Source organism: Aotus nancymaae, unplaced genomic scaffold (genome assembly GCF_030222135.1).
Source record: "Aotus nancymaae isolate 86718 unplaced genomic scaffold, 86718_ANA_hifiasm-v0.15.2.pri h1tg000062l, whole genome shotgun sequence".
Taxonomy (NCBI): domain Eukaryota; kingdom Metazoa; phylum Chordata; class Mammalia; order Primates; family Aotidae; genus Aotus; species Aotus nancymaae.
The window spans coordinates 19,258,574-19,277,596 of NW_026988476.1; the positions used below are offsets into that span (position 1 = coordinate 19,258,574).

Below are 19,023 nucleotides of genomic sequence, written 5' to 3' on the forward strand. Positions count from 1 at the left end.
AGCTGTTAGGCCATGGGACTACACATAAGCTCACTCACTCACGGACTCATTCACATCAGGATTAGGAAGAGAAACTGATGGTACAGCTACTCCATAAAGCAGGAAACGGCTGTTATTTAGAGAGAGAGAGAGAGTTAAGAGCGGGAAGTGGCCACCATCTTAGGTGTGAGAGAGAGTAAAGAGCGAGAAGCAGCCACCATCTTAGGTGTGGGGAACAGCCGCCATCTTGAGGCGGGGGGTAAGAGAGAAACTGAAAGTACAGTTATACAGTTACTTAATTAGCAGGAGCTTTTATGCCAATGGGCTTGTTCGAAATAAAGGTTTTGGTGGTATAAGCCAGGGGGGTTGGCTCTGCCGTGAGGCAGGGCTGAACGGGGCTTCTGAGTACCCACACCTCAGTCACTGGTGAGGGTTCAGGAAAGTGGGGACATCTCCCTCAAAATCCTGACCCTGAGAAACCCCTCACGGGGAGAACACAAGAGTGCATGGATGTCTCCTCTACACTCAGGTCCTTGAGAAGCCAGAGTCCCAGACTCATGGTGGGAAGCCAGGGTCCCGGACCCACAGCAAGAATCCCCAATGCTGCAGCGGTTTCGAGCAGGAACTCTATGAGGACAGCAGGTGGGGTAGTGGGCAACAGAAGTCTTATCTTGTGGTGGAATGGCAGCTCCCCGGTCCGGCTTTGAGTGGAGTCAGTTTCCCCCAGGAGGGGTCTTACAACTCCTCCCGGGTTTCGGCACCATTTGTAAGGTTTGTTGGGTTCTTGTCGAGTTTAAAATGAAGAAACTGAGGCCAGCACAAGAAGATCCAATGTGAAGGATTTATTCGGCTCCTGGGTGAGGTTCTGTGGTCTGACAGGCAGGGCCAGAGAAGTCACACGGACTCCTCTCAGACGTGGGGTTTTATAGGGAGTGGAGGCGTTCAATTGGTTGTGGAAGAGCAGGGTTTGGGCAAGGCAAGACTGCTGTTGGGTAGAGTTACAAGACTTCATTTGCATACAAGACTCGACTGCTATTGGCTAGGGTTACAAGACTTCGTTTGCATACAGGACTTGGCTGCTATTGGCTAGAGTTACAAGACTTCATTTGCATTTTTGTGGTTTTTTTTTTTTTTTAAGGGAGAGCTAGGCTGTGCAGGGGGGTGGGGTGTCCAAGCTGTCGGTGAGGCGACCAGCCTTACAATGCGGACCTGTCTAAACCATACCTCACTTCCATCCAGACCACAATCTGGATCATGCTTGACCAAATATGGCCCCTATCACATAAGGGAAAACTCATTAGACTTTAAATAATCTAGATTGGGTTGCTGGTGTAGTTTTGCCAGTTGTCAGCTAAGTGCCCTCCAGCACACGATTTTAAAACTTTCAAAGCCTCAGTTTCCCCATCTACAAAATTTGGACAATATTTTAACTGGATTATTGGGAAGTTTTAAATTAGAAAATATTTGTGAAAACACCTAGCACAGACATTACTGAGCACCGATGCTCAGTAATTCATTTTTTTCAAAAATCTGTTAATAATGGTATCTTTCGAAGTTATCCTCTTTGTTATTCTTTTTCCTTCTCTGCTACCTGTTGTAGCTGTGACAAAGTTTCCAAGTACAAATGAAGTGACCCCCGTCAGGCAATAAAGAAACAAATCCTCGAACAGCTATTTCCTGTTTGACAGTTGGTATGCATATGCTTCACTGACTTTACTGTTTAGCCATGAAACCTTCATCATAAGTGTCATTTGGCCTTAACTTTGCAATAAGGTAATTATAGTGCCGGGCTTATTAAAAACAGACTCTATCACAGGAGACTTTGACGGATGTTGGTTGAAGTTCTAACTTGACAAGCAAGTGGGATGAGCAAGTGCATGCAGAGCTAAAGACATTATATTGCAAATGCTGTTTATTTTCTGTCAACTATAAACTATGCAGTAAATAACACATTATAAAAGAGATCCAGAAATAACATTCAGCTAAAATGGAACCATCAATTATTCTCTCTTCTTTAGCTTTCAGAAGAATTTTTTTTCCTTCACTATTGGTACTTTTTCCTTTATTCGTTAATTGCTTTTCTTCTTGACTCCCCTGTTCTGCTCCAGTGCCTATAAATCATTGTAAAAAAGATAAAATGTTAACTATTTTGAAATGAGTGTAAAAATGGTATTTAAATAAATTTGCTTTTGCCATCCAGCCAACTTTCTCTAACCTCTAAGTGAAAGTTTAAAGCTTCGGCTCTGAATGTTGTAAACTCTTTTGAGCAAGTGCGTGTATTTTTTTTTTAATTACACTTTAAGTTCTGGGGTACATATGCAGAATGTGGGAGTGTAAATTAGTTCAACCATTGTGGAAGACAGTGTGGCAATTCTTCAAGGATCTAGAAATAGAAATACCATTTGACCCAGCAATCCCGTTACTGAGTATATACCCAAAGGATTATAAATCATTCTATTATAAAGACACTTGTACACGTATGTTTATTGTGGCACTGTTCAAAAGTGCATGTATTTTTAGCACTCACACAACTCTAGGCACTGAGTACAGCTCAAAATTTAAGCAGTCCCTTCACAGTGAGTTTTGAGATGTAAATTTAAAATATACTATGACAGAAAGTTCCAGGTTGTACTGTAAGGAGGAACTTTGAAATCCATTTGCCTATGGTGTTAAATCACAAAGGATTCTGAATTAGCTGCTTATGACAGCAAAATGATAATGAAGGGAGCAAATAGGGAGGAGAAGAGGAAGAAAATAGGTGAAAACCTATGTCTAACCTTACGCAGTTCCATGCCTACACCCATGCCTTAAAAAGATACTCCAGTTATAACAGTTCCTTTCCTAGTGTGAAGATTCAGGATTCTCCTCTAAATCAATAAGTAGTTACCAAACATCTATCCCATGTCCATCATCATGGTAAACATTGCTTTTATACATGAGTCAAACATTTGGGGTACCTAATATGTGTCAGATTTTGGGGATCTAATTATGAATGAGATGGAAATTACCCTCAAGGAGCTTATAATTTGTTTCTCTGTGTTCTTAAATATGCAGGTTTAATTCTGAAAGTTCTTTTAGTTTCTTCAGAAAAATGCCCATTGATTATACCTAGTGTTACCACTACAGAACCTCTCTGTTATACGGTCTTTGAGGAGCATACCATTGTTATAGGTAAAACAATGTGGGCATAGGAAACTTCAGTTGCTTCCCATTAAACACACCCATATATGTGGGTCAAAGCAAAGAACTGATAAAATTGAGTAAAGTGGAAAGGAGGAAAGGTGTCCATTTATATCCTTTGCCCACTTTTTTATGGGCTGTTTTTTTCTTGTAAATTTAAGTTCTTTGTAGATTCTGGATATTCACCCTTGTCAGATGGGTAGATTGCAAAAAATTTTTCCCATCCTGTTGGTTGCTGGTTCACTGTAGTGATGGTTTCCTTTGTTGTGCAGAAGCTCTTTAGTTTAAATCCCATATGTCTATTTTCGGTTTTGTTGCACTTGCTTTTAGTGTTTTAGTCCTGAAGTGTTTGCCCATGCCTATGATCTGAATGGTATTGCCTAGGTTTTCCTATAGGGTTTTTATGGTGTTAAGTCTTATGTTTAAGTCTTTAATCCATCTGGAGTTAATTCTTGTAGAAAATGTAAGGAAGGGGTCCAGTATCAATTCTCTGCATATGACTAGCCAGTTTTCCCAACACCATTTATTAAATAGGTAATCTTTTCCCCATTGCTTTTGTCAGGTTTGTCAAAGATCAGATGGTTGTAGATGTGTGGTGTTATTTCTGAGGCCTCTGTTCTGTTCCATTGGTGTATGTCTCTGTTTTGGTATCAGCAATATGCTATTTTGATTACTGTAGCCTTGTAGTGTAGTTTGAAGTCAGGTAGAGTGATGCCTCCAGCTTTTTGTTTTTGTTGGTTTTCTTGTTTGTTTGTTTTTGTTTTGCTTAGGATTGTCTTGACTATGCGGGCTCTTTTTTGGTTCTATATGAAGTTTAAGGTGGTTTTTTCCAATTCTGTGAAGAAAGTCTGTGGTAGCTTAATGGGAAAAGCATTGAATCTATAAATTACTTTGGGTGGTATGGCCATTTTCACAATATTGATTCTCCCTAACCATGAGCATAGAATGTTTTTCCATCTGTTTGTGTCCTCTTATTTCCTTGAGCAGTGGTTTGTAGTTCTCCTTAGAGAGGTCGTTCACATCCCTTATTAGTTGTATTCCTAGGTATTTTATCCTCTTAGTAGCAATTGTTAATGGGAGTTCACTCATTATTTGACTTTCTGTTTGTCTCTTACTGGTATATAGGAATCCTTGTGATTTCTGCACATTGATTTTGTATCCTAAGGCTTTGCTGCAGTTGCTTATCAGCTTAAGGGGATTTTGGGGCCGAGAAAAATGGGTCTTCTAAATATACAATCATGTCATCTGCAAATAGAGACAATTCCTCTTTTCCTAATTGAATACTCTTTATTTATTTTTCTTGCTTGATTACCCTGGCCAGAAATTCCAATACTATGTTGAATAGGAGTGGTGAGAGATGGCATATTTGTCTTGTGCCAGGTTTCAGAGGGGATGCTTCCAGGTTTTGCCCATTCAGCATGATATTGGCTGTGGGTTTGAAATAAATAGCTTTTATTATTTTGAGATATGTTCCATCAATACCTAGTTTATTGAGAATTTTTAGCATAAAAGGCTGTTGAATTTTGTCAATTCAAAAAGGCCTTCTCTGCATCTATTGAAATAATCATGTGGTTTTGTCTTTGGTTCTTTTTATGTGATGGATTACATTTATAGATTTGCATATGTTGAACCAGCCTTGCATCCCAGGGATGAAGCAGACTTGATCGTGTTGGATAAGCTTTTTGGTGTGCTGTTGGATTCAGTTTCCCAGTATTTTAATAAGGATTTTTGCATCAGTGTTCATCGTGGGTATTGGCCCAAAATTTTATTTTTTAGCTGTGTCTCTGCCAGATTTTAGTATCAGATTAATGTTTGTCTCATCAAATGAGTTGAGAATTTCCTCTTTTTGTATTGTTTGGAATAGTTTCAGAACAAATAGTACCAGGTCCTCTTTGTACACCTGGTAGAATTTGGCTATGAACCCATCTGATCCTGGACTTTTTTAAGTCTGTAGGCTATTAATTGCTGCCTCAATTTCAACCCTTGTTATTGGTCTATTCAGGGATTCAATTTCTTCCTGGTTTAGCCTTGGGAGTGTGTAAGTGTGCAGGAATTTATCCATTGCTTCTACATTTACTGGTTTATTTGCATAGAAGTATTTGTAGTATTCTCTAATGGTAGTTTGTATTTCTGTGGGATCAGTGGTGATATCCCCTTTTTCATTTTTTATTACATCTATTTGATTCTTCTCTCTTTTCCTTTTTATTGGTCTGGCTAGTGCTCTATCTGTTTTGTTGATCTTTTCAAAAACAGCTCCTGGATTCACTGATTTTTTTTTTTTTTGAAGGGTTATTTGTGTCTCTGTGTCCTTCAGTTCTGCTCTGATCTTAATTATATTTTGTCTTCTGTTAGCTTTTGAATTCGTTTGATATTGCTCCTCTAGTTCTTTTGATCATGACATTTGGGCATCGATTTTAGATCTTTCCTCATTTCTCTTATGGGCATTTAGTGCTATAAATTTCCCTCTAGACACTGCTTTAAATGTGTCTCAGAGATTCTGGTACATTGTGTCTTCATTCTCATTTGTTTCAAAGAACATCTTTCTTTCTGCCTTCGTTTCATTATTTATCCAATCATTATTCAGGAGCAAGTTGTTCAGCTTCCTTGTTGTTATGCAGTTTTGAGTGAGTTTCTTAATCCTGAGTTCTAATTTGATTGATTGCACTGTTGTCTGAGAGACTGTTAGCAAATACAAAACAATGGAAATCCTGAGGAGTGATTTACTTCCAATTATGTGGTCAATTTTAGAATCAGTGTCATGTGGTGTTGAGAAGAATGTATATTCTGTTGATTTTAGGTGGAGAGTTGTATACATGTCTAGTAGGTCCACTTGCTCCAGATCTGAGTTCAAGTCCTGGATATCCTTTTTAATTTTCTGTCTCACTGATTTGTCTAATATTGACAGTGGGCTGTTAAAGTCTCCCCCTATTATTGTGTGAGAGCCTAAGTCTCTTTATAGGTTATTAATAACTTGCTTTATATATCTGGGTGCTCCTGCATCAGGTGCATATATATTTAGGATAGTTAGCGCTTCTTGTTGCACTGATCCCTTTACCATTATGTAATGCCCTTCTTTGTCTCTTTTGATCTTTGTTGGTTTAACGTCTGTTTCATCAGAGACTAGAACTGCAACCCTCTTTTTTTTTTTTTGGTCTCCATTTGCTTGGTAAATCTTCCTCCATCCCTTTATTTTGAGCCTATGTGTGTCTTTGCATGTGAGATAGATCTCCTGAATATAGCACACCAATAGGTCTTGACTCTTTATACAATTTGCCAGTCTGTGTCTTTGGATTGGGGCATTTAGCCAATTTACATTTAAGGTTAATATTGTTATGTTTGAATTTGATCCTGCCATTTTGATGCTAGCTGGTTTTTTACCCGTTAGTTGATGCAGTTTCTTCATAGTGTCAATGGCCTTTACAATTTGGTATGTTTTTGCAGTGGCTGGTACTGGTTGTTCCTTTCCATGTTTAGTTCTTCCTTCAGGAGCTCTTGTAAGGCAGGCCTGGTCATGGCAAAATCTCTCAGCAGTTGCTTGTCTGTAAAGGATTTTATTTCTCCTTCACTTACTTACGCAGTTAAGTTTGACTGGTTATGAAATTCTGGGTTGAAAGTTCTTTTCTTTAAGGATGTTAATATTGGCCCCATTCTCTTCTGGCTTATAGGGTTTCTGCTGACAGATCTGCTGTGACTCTGATGGGCTTCCCTTTGTGGGTAACCCAACCTTTCTCTCTGGCTGCCCTTAGCATTTTTTCCTTCATTTCAACCTTGGTGAATCTGTCAATTCTGTGTCTTGGGGTTGCTCTTCTCGAGGAATATCTTTGTGGTAGTCTCTGTATTTTCTGAATTTGAATGTTGGCCTGCCTTCCTAGGTTGGGGACATTCTCATGGATAATATCCTGAAGAATGTTTTCCAACTTGGTGTCATTCTCCCCATCACTTTCAGGTACACCAATCAGACATAGATTTTGTCTTCTCACATAATCCCATATTTCTTGGAGGCTTTGTTCATTTCTTCTCACTCTTTTTTCTCTAATCTTGCCTTCTCTCTTTATTTCATAGAGTTGATCTTCAATCTCTGATATCCTTTCTTCTGCTTAATAATTGGGCTATTGAAACTTGTGTGTGCTTCACAACGTTCTCGTGCTAAGTTTTACAGCTCCATCAAATCATTTAGTTCTTCTCTACACTGATTATTCCAGTTAACCTGTCATCTAACCTTTTATCAAGGTTCTCAGCTTCCTTGCATTGGATTAGAACATACTCTTTTACTTTGTAGAGGTTTGTTATTATCCACTTTCTGAGCCTGCTTCTGTCAATATTTCAAACTCATTCTCCATCCAGTTTTCTTCCCTTGCTGCTGAGGAATTATAATCTCTTGCAGAAGAGGCATTCTGGTTTTTGGAGATTTCAGCCTTTTTGCACTCGTTTCTTCCTATCTTCATGTATTTATCTACCTTTGGTCTTTGAAGTTGGTGATCTGTGGATGGGGGTCTCTGAGTGGATGTCCTTGCTATTGATGTTGAAACTATTTCTTTCTGTTTGTTAGTTTTCCTTCTAACAGGCCCCTCTGCTGCAGGTCTGTTGAAGTATGCTGAAGGTCCACTCCACACCTTTCTTGCCTGGGAATCACCCATGGGGGCTGCCGAACAGCAGATTGCTGCCTTTTTTTTTTTTTCCCTCTGGTAGCTTCATCCCAGAAGGGTACCCACCAGACGCCAGCCAGAGTTCTCCTGTATGAGGTGTCTCTCAGCCCCTGCTGGGAGGTGTCTCCCAGGCAGGATACACGAAGGTCAGGGAGCCACTTGGGGAGGCAGTCTGTCCCTTATCAGAGCTTGAGCATTGTGCTGGGAGATCCATTGCTCCCTTCAGAGCTGATGGCCAGGGACATTTAAGTCTGCTGAAGCTGAACCCACAACCGCCCCTTTTCTCAGGTATTCTGTCCCAGGAAGTTGGGGGCTCTATTTATAAGTCCCTGACAAACTGCTGCCTTTTTTTGAGAGATGCCCTGCACAGCAAGAAGGGAGTCCTGTGACACTGCCTGCCTGCAGAGGCCTTGCTGTGCTCCTATGGTCTCCACCCAGTAGCTATGTAAATCTCCCGGCAACTTTGTTTACACAGGCAAGGTTAAAACCTCCTACACAAACCTCAGCAATGGTGGATGCCCCTTCCCACACAGAGCTTGAATGTCCCAGGTCGAGCTCAGACTGCTGTTCTGGCTGTGAGAATTTCAAGCCAGTGGATCTTAGCTTGCTGGTTTTCATGGGGGTGGGACCCACCAAGCCAGATCACTTGGCTCCCTGGCTTCAGCCCCCTTTTTCAGGGGAATGAGCAGTTCTCTCTCACTGGTGTTCCAGGTACCACTGGGATATGAGGGGAAAAAAACTGCTGCAGCTAAAATGGCCACCCAGTTTTCTGCTGGAAACCCAGGGCACTGGTGGTGTAGGCCCCAGAGGGAATCTCCTGGTTTGCAGATTGTGAAAACCTTGGTAAAAGCACAATATCTGAGCCAGAGAGTGTCAGGAAAAGTCCCTAATGGCTTCCCTTGGCTAGGAGAGGGAGTTCTCCAGGCCCTTGAGCTTCTCAGGTGAGGCAACACCCCACCCTGCTTCATCTCCCCATCCTTGGGCTGCACCCACTGTCTAACCAGTCCAAATGAGATGAACCAGGTAACTCAGTTGGAAATGTGGAGATCACCTGCCTTGTGCATCGCTCTTGATGGGAAATGCGTACCAGAGCTGTTTCTATTCAGCCATCGTGGTGAAAAATCCCCATGCTACCATTTCTTTAAATTCTCTAAAACCACCAAATAAAATGTTGATAACTTCATTTAAATATTATGCTATAAGGAAATTAGGCATTATTTTGAGCATTATTATGTAGCAGCTGTTTCTGTTCTTCACAGAAAATCTCTACCTGGCATTTAAGACACAGGCAGCAGTCACTGAGTCCTCTCCATTCTTAGAAGCATCTTAAAGCAACCAGTTGCTTGTCAGCTTAGCCGCTTTTCTAGCAGCATATTTTGGCACATACATCTCTCCCTCATCTTAGAATATACATTTCTTTAGCACACATATTGGTGATGTGGAAAGAACACATGGACAATCAATTTCAGAAAGACTTGTTAAACAATGATATCACTATGTGTTTTTTCATTCAGGATGCTTTGGTTTCCCCAACTATAAAATCAGAATAATGATATTATCTTCCGCCTTGGTGCACTGTAAGAAATAAAGAGCTTGGCACTATGCCTGGCATCGTGGTTCCTATAATTACTACTATTGGTGTTTTTGATACAGTGATATGTCTACTGATACTGTAACTGATATGTACATATTAATATGTAACTAACTAGACAGAGGCAGAATTTGTGCAAGGAAATAGGCTTTCAAGATGGTAATTTTTTAAATCAAAAATTGTCTTTCAGGCCTAAGAACATTTAAAAATCTGGAAATAATCACTGCATATTCTTCCCAGTCTCTAAGATACAGAATCCCACCCATGTGCCCCAGTGTTCCCCTGGCAGCCCCTTCTCAGGTCAACCTAGTCATCCTTCAAGGTCTTTGTTTCCATAGTGTTTTTGGCATACCTCCATGAGAGCACTCTCCATATAATGCTGATGATTTCTTCCTGTAGAAATCTCCGCCACCAAACTGTCATCTTCCAAAAACTAACTTTATCTATCCCTGAGTCCTGCGGTCCTAACATAGTGCCTTGATCCAAAGTTTGAAGGAAGAAAGGAAAGAGAACAGAAAGCTGAGAAAAGGGATAGAGAGAAGAGACAAAATGTGCACAATCAAATCTCCATGTTTCTAGGTTCTCTTCTCAGGTAATTTTTTTTATGGATTTCCAGAGCCTCCTGTGGACTTCTTTGGCTCTTTGCTCTGGTCTGAGTCTGTACCCTCAAAGACAATGATGTTACTGGCTTAACAAGAAAGATCCACAAGTCCACAAGAGAAATGGTAAAAAGGAAAAGCCTTCATATAAATATCCAGATATTAACCCTCTTCATATGGCAAGAATTTTAAGAAATTATAAATCCTGAATATTTTAAGAAACATTAATATTCTTTTTAAATAATTCTTATTGTTATTTGCTACTTACCTAAACTCAAGTCACTGCATTCATTTGAAAAAGATGTGTTTAGCATCTCCTATGTGCCAAGCCTTCCTTTGGGTTCTGGAGCCTGCCTTTATGATGCTTACATTCCCAAGGGCAGGGATAGAGGAAAAAAAAAACCTCCATAAGTAAATCATCAGGGATCCAAGAAGGTGATAGGTGTTGGGGGTAATGTGTGAATTCAACAGAGGGGTTGAAGGAATCAGGAGTCCTGGGTTCAGTTTTAACTAGGCTGCTCAGGGTAGGTGAATGATGATAGTGTGACATTTGTACAAAGGGCACACAAGAAGCTGTCAGGGTGTATTAGTAAGGGTTCTCTAGAGGGACAGAACTAAGAGGATAGATGTCTAGATAGAGGGGAGTTTATTAAGGAGTATTGACTCACATGATCACAAGGTGAGTTCCCACAACAGGCCATCTGCAGGCTGAGGAACAAGAAAGCCAGTCAGTCAGAGTCCCACAGTTGAAGAACTTGGAGTTTGATGTCAGAGGGCAGGAAGCATCCAGCACAGGAGAAAGATGTAGGCCAGAATACTAAACCAGTCCAGTCTTTTCACATTCTTCTGCCTGTGCTCGAAGCTGATTAGATTGTGTCCAACCAGATTAAGGGTGAGCATTGTCTTTCCCTGTCCACTGACTCAAATGTTAATCTCCTTTGGCAGCACCCACACAGACACACCCAGGAACAAATTCTTTGCATCCTTCAATCCAATCAAATTGACACTCAATATTAACCATCACACAGGGAGTGTTCCACACAGAAGAAAGAGCCAATGAATATGCATCTGGCATTTCTGAAGTTCAGCAAGGAGGCCAGTGTGAATGGAGCAGAGTGTACTGGCAGGGAATGGGGACAGGGTTAGATGAAGTCAGAAAGACCATATGATGGAGGGGTGGCAGATCAGGCATAGCCCTGTTAGCCACTGCAACAACTATGATTTTATTCTGAGTCGCATGGAGTCCCATTGGAGAGTTTGGCTCAACTTACCTTTCTCTTCCTGCAAGCAGCTGCCTAGAGTTGCCATCTTCTTCCCCACTGGACAACTGGGGCTTTTGCAGCTAGCTGTCCTCGTCTTGATCATTTAGATCTTTTACTAAGAGGGGTAATGTCAGTTTCCTGTCAAGTGTACTTCCCTAGGCCCTGGGTCTCACATTTAAGAGGGCCCACCCTGATGGCCTTTTCCTGGCTATATTTCTCCCCAGGCAGTGAAGAGTCTAAGAGATCAAGGAATTTTCCCACCTAGACCTGCCTGCCTCTTTACAGACCACAGTTCAATACCCACGATCTTTCTGCCTCAAGGGAAGACTCACATTCCCAGGGCCTATACAACCCCCTTTTCCTGGGGTGTCATCCCTGACCAGCATGCTCTCTCAGTGTGCTCCCTAAACCAAGATGGCCAGGGTCTGGCTGTTTACAGAGGGAGATAGAGCTTGGACTTCCAGGCTGTTGGAGTGACAAAGGTTCTATAGACCTTGATATATGCAATTGACTGGAGGCCCCCTGAAATGTAGATGGAGCCAGAGTGGGTGGGCTGGGAGCCAGTACCTATTTTCACTTCAACCCCAGCCCTACAAGTGTCCAGGCAGCCTAAGTATCAAAGGCCTGCAAATGATAAGCCAGAATACTAAAACTCCCTTGCCAAAAGTAAAACTCTCCTCTCTACCTAGTTCTAACTATATCAACTGTTTCACTCTGCAGTTCTATTTTGCCTGCTCCCCTGGCTTATTCACTTTATCAAAATGGATTTCCAGATCAGATGGAGATACAAATTTCCAGCGTCACCTAAGCACACCTCTCATGAGTCCCCTGTTCCCAGGCTGCCAGCCTTCTATGAGATAAGTGTCACCCGATCACCCCTAGCCTCTCTTTTCAGCCACAGGTCATCAGGCACACCATAGAAATTGATTATTCTACTCACTTCAGCTGGGAGGCAATAACTGTCCATCAAAATGGCTGTTGCCAGCAGCAATCACTTTTTAAAGGGACTAAGCACTTCTGAACAATTTTAACTTGAACATAACATATTTCCAACAGTTAAATAGTAGCTTTTTCCATAAGAGTACTTCTTTTTAGGAGTGCTTTCAAACCTATTATCTCCTTTTATTATCTTAACATCTCTGTGAAGCAGGTAAAGTAGCTTGAAGGAAAAGAATCCCAGAGAGAGTGAAGGTTTTGACTGCGGCCGCTTCCACAGGTAGTATTCCTACTAAGTCTAAATCTCAATCTAGACCAGGCTCTGATGGCCTTTCCAGTACCCCACACAAATTCTGACCCCTCCCCAGTCAGACACCCTGAATTTTTCGGACATTGCCAGGTCTCACTTAATATCTCTTCCTTCCTGGATCTGCCATATTAGTGTCGCCTACCTTACCATGAAATAAATATGAGGCTATATGTTGTCCTCTTGAAACTTGATTGTCTTTTAATTCACCTGACTAATGTTTAATGAGTGCCTATTTTATTCTGGGCACTGTGCCAGGGGTACATAAAATAGCCTCCCTGGTGTCATGGAGCTTCCATTCTAGGGGAGAGGAACAGTCAGTAAACTAGAATACACATAAATAAACAAGAGCGCAGTGGACACTGTCTCTGCTTGTTCATATGAGCTGTGCACTTACCATTCTCATGTGTGCTAGTCCTACTGCTTCCTCCTACAAGCACCCATGACTTTCCCGAGACTGTGGTGAACCTGGTCCTCACACAGGACAGGCCCGCATCAAATGCTGAGGCCTTGATAGTCTCAGCAACAGCCTTCAATCAATAACCAATTAGAGTTAGTGGATAAATACCCCAGCTCCCTCACCTTTCAGGTGGGACAACTTTGAAGCAAAGTCTTCTACCCTGTCACCCAGAGTTGCCCAGTGGCAACAGCCCCAATTTCCCATAGCAGGCACTCTGCATTGGCTTCCATTGCTTCCCATACTTACTTCTACACTCCTCCATGTTCTTTCTAAGATCACCTCCAAGAAAACTACTTAGGCTCAAATCCTTGTCTGGGGGCATTACATATAGTAATAAATATTATGACAAATAAATTAGTGTAATAATAAATGAAGAGACTGAGAGAAGAAAAGGCAATATTAGATTGAGTGTTCAGGGAGGGCTAAAGAATAAGGTGATGCTTGAGCTGGGGTGATAGTTGAACTGAGACTAGAATGATGAAGAACCACCTGCTGGTGGAAACTGGGAATCTGAGGGGCAAGTGTTCCAAGGAGAAAGAACTGCAGGTGGGAAGATCCTGAGGCTCGAGGAAGTGTCGGGTGCTTGAAGAATAGCAAGAAGGCCAGAGTGGCGGGAGCAGATGCGGTCAGGAAAGCAAGAAGGAGCTGGTGCCAGAGGACCGGGTGGGGGCACACTAAGGATTTCTCAATTTTATACTGAGCACAATGGGAAGCTGTGGGACAGCCCAAGCCACAGAGTGACGTAACTCAGCCTGCTTTTTTGAAAGGTCTGTGCCCTCCACTTTAGCACCACGTAGCACACAAAACCGGTCCCTTTGGATGGTTGGCTTAGATCACATATGAAGGGCAGTTAGAGTGAACTTCAGGAAGAAAAAGTAAAAGAAAAAGCGATCCAAGAGTTTTCCTATGGTTAACAGGGAACTTCCCAAGTCTGTAGTTCCACACTCCCCACATCAAAAATGTGTTTGAGAAGCCTGTTGTGACGGAACTCATGGGAAGTCCACCTAAATCTGTCTTGAGTAGAAATGTGCTGCAAGAGCTCTGCATCACATATGAAAGTTTAGAGAATTCATTCACTTCCTTGATAAATGATTTTGAATTAAAAAGAAAAATGAAGGTCAATATATCTGACCATCTGGCCCCTGATCTCAAAAGATCACTGCTTTTAAGTACTCACTGCTATTATTGGTGCTGTACTAATGCATATTCCTCCTGATAAAAACTGCTTTGCCACTTTGCTTCTACAGCATCTGCATTAAGTAACAAAGGTTAGAATCTTGCACCTTCTAGGGCAAAAAGATGAGGCTAGTTAGGCTGATGCTTGACAAGCAGTCAGAATAAATTAATTTCCCCTCTCTGAAATGTTTTTGTCAGCTTCTGGGGGTCAGTCACTATTTCAGCTCAGCTAATGCTGCGAAGAGTAGAATATAAGATGAGAGATGCAGAGAAGTTTACTTCAAATCAGTGCTTTGAGCTAAAGCACCTGATGACTATTCATACAGTGCCTGCCAGTCCATTATCCTGCCCTCAAAGGCTCATTCTATTGTTCACAGGAATTATTTACCGGGAGGCAGATAATCTTGTGGAAGAACACATTTATAAATTCCTTAATCCATGTGCTCTTTGAAAGAATTATATTAAGAGTCTCTCAAAATTAAGAAAAAAATTTTTCCACATTTGTAAAAGGGAGACTTTGTTTAAAAGAATGAAAAATAGCAGTTTTATCCACTTTTAATTCTGAATATTTTCAGAAAAAATTTGTGTCACCAAAAGCATCACTCATTGAGTTTTTCATTTTTTTGGTAATTTCAGCTCTCTCTGACAGAATTATCCACTGCAGTTTGAAAATGGTATTACCAGGTAGTGATGGAAAGTAGCACACACCCAAAATCTAAGAAGCAGTATATTTTGCTGGAGAGTGATGCTAGTGTGTGTACTACATACTCAGGTATGAGGATTATAACCAGTGCCATAACAAGGAAGAGTTATCATGAGCCCTACTACAGTCACAGTTATTGTTGGGAGATTACTACAACTTTGTGACATAATTTGAAATTAGAAAGTGTGATGCCTCCCATTTTGTTCTTTCTCAAGAGTGCTTTGGCTATTAGAGGTCTTCTGTGGTTCCATACAAATTGTAGAATTGCTTTTTCTATTTCTCTGAAAAATACCATGGAATTCTGATAGAGAATACATTGCACTGAATCTATAAATTGTTGGGGGTAGTATGGACATTTTTAATGACATTAATTCTTCAAATCTGTGAATACAGGGTATTGTGTCGTCTTCAACTTCTTTCCTCATTGTTATATCAGTTTCAGTGTATAATTCTTTCCCTTCCTTGGCTAAATTTATTTGTATTATTTTTTAATGCTCCTGTAAATGAGATTGTCTTGATTTTGTTTTTGTGTAGATTTTTACTGGTATAAAGAAGACGACTGATTGGTTTTATAACCTGGATTATTATTAAATTTACTTATTCTAACAGCCTTCTGTTCCATTGCTTCTTATGTATTTGCTATATTTTGATAGGGTCTTTGTTTTTCTACATGTTTTTCTACATGTGGGACTATCTTACATGCAACCAGGGATATTTTTATTTCTTCCTCTCCTATTCAGATGCCTTTTACTTCCTTCTCTTGTCTGATTGCTCTTGCTGGTTCCAGTACTATGCCAAATAGAAGTAGTGAGAACATGCATTTTTGCCTTGGACTGGATCAAAGCTGTAACAATCAAAACAGTATGGTTCTGAAACAAAATTGTGAGCCCAAAAATAAACCCAAGCATATACAGCCAACTAATGTTTGACAAGTGAACTAGTAATACACAAGAAAAAGATATGCTCATCAATAAATGGTATTGAAAAACTGAATAGTCACAGAAAAAATAAAAACTGGACCCCTATCTTACATCATACATAAAAATTAACTCAAAATGTATGAAATATTTAAACATAAGACCTGAAAGCATAAAAATTCTGGAAAAAAATACAGGCAGGATGCTTCATGACATTGGCCATGGCAATGATTTGTTGTATATCAGACTAAAAGCTCAGGCAACGAAGTAAAAAACAAAAACAAATGGACTACACTGAACCAAAAAACTTCTGCACAACAAAGGAAATAGTCCACAAAATGAAAAACAATCTCTGGATTGACAGAACATATTTAAAAATAACATATCTGATAAAAGTTAACAACCAAAATATATACGAAATGCTCACAATCCAATAGTGAAAAAATAATCCACCTCATTTTCATGGACATCTGAGCACATTGGCTCACCCTTGTAATCCCAGCACTTTGGGACGCCAAGTAGGGAGAACTGTTTGTTTGTGTCCAGGAGTTTGAAACCAGCTTAGGCAACATAGTGAGACCCCCATATCTACAAAAGAAAAAAAAATAGCTAAGCATGGTGGCATGTACCTGTGGCCCCAGCTACTTCAGAGGCTCAGGTGGGAAGATCGCTTGAGCCCAAGAGATTGAGGCTACAGTGAGACGTGATCGCACCATTGCACTCCAGCCTGAATGAGAGAGTAAGACCCTGTCTCAAACAAACAAATGAATAAATAAACAAAGGGGAAAAGACCAGAATCTATGCAGCCAACAAACATATGAAAAAAAGCTCATCATCCCTGATCATTAGAGAAATGCAAATCAAAACCACACTGAGATACCATCTCACACCAGTTAGAATGGCAATCATTAAAAAATCTAGAGACAACAGATGCTGGAGAGGATGTGGAGAAACAGGAATACTTTTACACTGTTGGTGGGAGTGTAAACTAATTCAACCATTGTGAAAGACAGTGTGGTGATTCCTCAAGGATCTAGAAATAGAAATACCATTTGACCCAGCAATACCATTACTGAGTATATACCCAAAGGATTATAAATCATCCTATCATCATTAAGACACATGCACACATATGTTTGTTGTGGCACTGTTCATAATAGCAAAGACTTGGAACCAACCCAAATGCCTGTCAATGATAGAGTGGATAAAGAAAATGTGGCACACAGAATACTATGCAGCCATAAAGGATGAGTTCATGTCCTTTGCAGGGAAATGGATGAAACTGGAAACCATCATTCTCAGCAAACTGACACAAGAACAGAAAACCAAACACCACATGTTCTCACTTATAAGTGGGTGTTTAACAATGAGAACACATGGACACAGGGAGGGGAACATCACACACTGGGGCCTGGGGGGGTGGGGGGAAGGCATAGCATTAGGAGAAATACCTAATATAGATGACAGGGCAATGGATGCAGCAAACCACCACCATGGCACATGTATACCTATGTGCACAGCCTGCATATGTACCCCAGAACTTAAAGTATAATAAAAAAAATAATTTCTCTAAAAAAAAAGCCAACAGGTATATGAAAAGGTGCTCAACATAGCTAATCATCAGGAAAATGCACATCAAAACCATAATGAAATACCCCATATTTGTTATGATGGCTATTATCGAAAAGAAAGAAAATAACAAGTGTTGGTTAGTGTGTGGAGAAAAGAGAACCCTTGAACACTGTTGGTGGCAATATATAAAGGTTTATCAAAAAATTAAAAATAGAACTTCCATGTGACACCGAGATCTCTCTTTTGGGTATATATCCGATGGAAATGAAATCAGACCTTCATAGAAGTGTCTGTGCTTTCATTTTCACTGAAGCATTATTCACAATAACAAAGATATGGAAACAACCTAAGTGTCCATGAATGGATACATCAATTAAAAACTTTGGTATGTACTGTTCCACGTTTAAAAAGGATGTCTTATCATCTTAGCCCAAAATCTCCTTAAGATGATAAGCAACTTCAGCAGAGTCTCAGGATACAAACACAAAATCCATGTTCAGAAATCACAAGCATTCCTATACATCAATAACGGACTAACAGAGAGCCAAATCAAGAGCGAACTCCCATTCACAATTGCTGAAAAGAGAATAAAAAACCTAGAAATACAACTAACAATGGATATAAAGGACCTCTTCAAGAAGAACTACAAACGACTGCTCAAGGAAATAAGAGAGGACACAAACAGTTGGAAAAACATTCTATGCTCATTGTTAGGAAGGATCAATATCGTGAAGATGGCCATACTGCCCAAAGTAATTTACAGATTCAATGCTATCCCTACCAAGCTACCAATGACCCTCTTCAAAGAAATGGAAAAAGCCACCTTAAACTTCATATGGTACCAAAAGAGAGCCCACATAGCCAAGACAATCCTAAGCAAAAAGAACAAAACTGGAAGTGTCATGCTACCTGACTTCAAACTATACTACAAGTTTACAGTAATCAAAACAGCATGGTACTGGTACCAAAACAGAGATATACACCAATGGAACAGAACAGAGGCCTTGGAAGCAACGCCACACAACTACATCTTTGACAACCCTGACAAAAACAAGCAATGGGGAAACGATTCCCTGTTTAATAAATGGTGTTGGGAGAACTGGCTAGCCATGCGCAGAAAGCAGACACTGGACCCCTTCCTGACACCTTACACCAAAATTAACTCCAGATGGATTGAAGACTTAAACATATGACCTAACACCATAAAAACCCTAGAAGAAAACCTAGGCAAAACCATTCAGGATATAGGTATAGGCAAGGACTTCATGACTAAAACACCAAAAGCATTGACAACAAAAAACAAAATAGACAAATGGGATCTAATTAAACTCCAGAGCTCTGTACAGCAAAAGAAACAATCATTAGAGTGAACCCACAACAAACAGAATGGGAAAAAATTGTTGCAATCTACCTATCTGACAAAAGGCTAATATCCAGGACCTATAAAGAATTAAAACAGATTTACAAAACAAACACCCATTCAAAAGTGGGCAAAGGACATTAACAGATACTTTCAGAAGAAGAGATATATGAGGCCAACAAACATATGAAAAATCCCCATCATCACTGGTCCTTAGAGAAATGCAAATCAAAACTACATTGAGATGCCATCTCATGGCAGTTAGAATGGCGATCATTAAAAAATCAGGAGACAACAGATGATGGAGGATGTGGAGAAATAGAAACACTTTTACA

General features: G+C 40.4%; 1 long non-coding RNA gene across 1 annotated transcript; it reads right to left on the bottom strand.

Annotated features, from left to right (window-relative positions):
- Positions 1–831: 831 nt before the first annotated feature.
- On the bottom strand, positions 832–11,361 carry LOC135270424 (uncharacterized). Its single transcript, XR_010338572.1, has 3 exons — positions 11,267–11,361; positions 10,664–10,703; positions 832–2,090 (listed from the first exon to the last, which is right to left on the bottom strand). It is a non-coding gene; the product is annotated as an uncharacterized LOC135270424 (long non-coding RNA).
- Between the last annotated feature and the right edge of the window lie 7,662 nt (positions 11,362–19,023).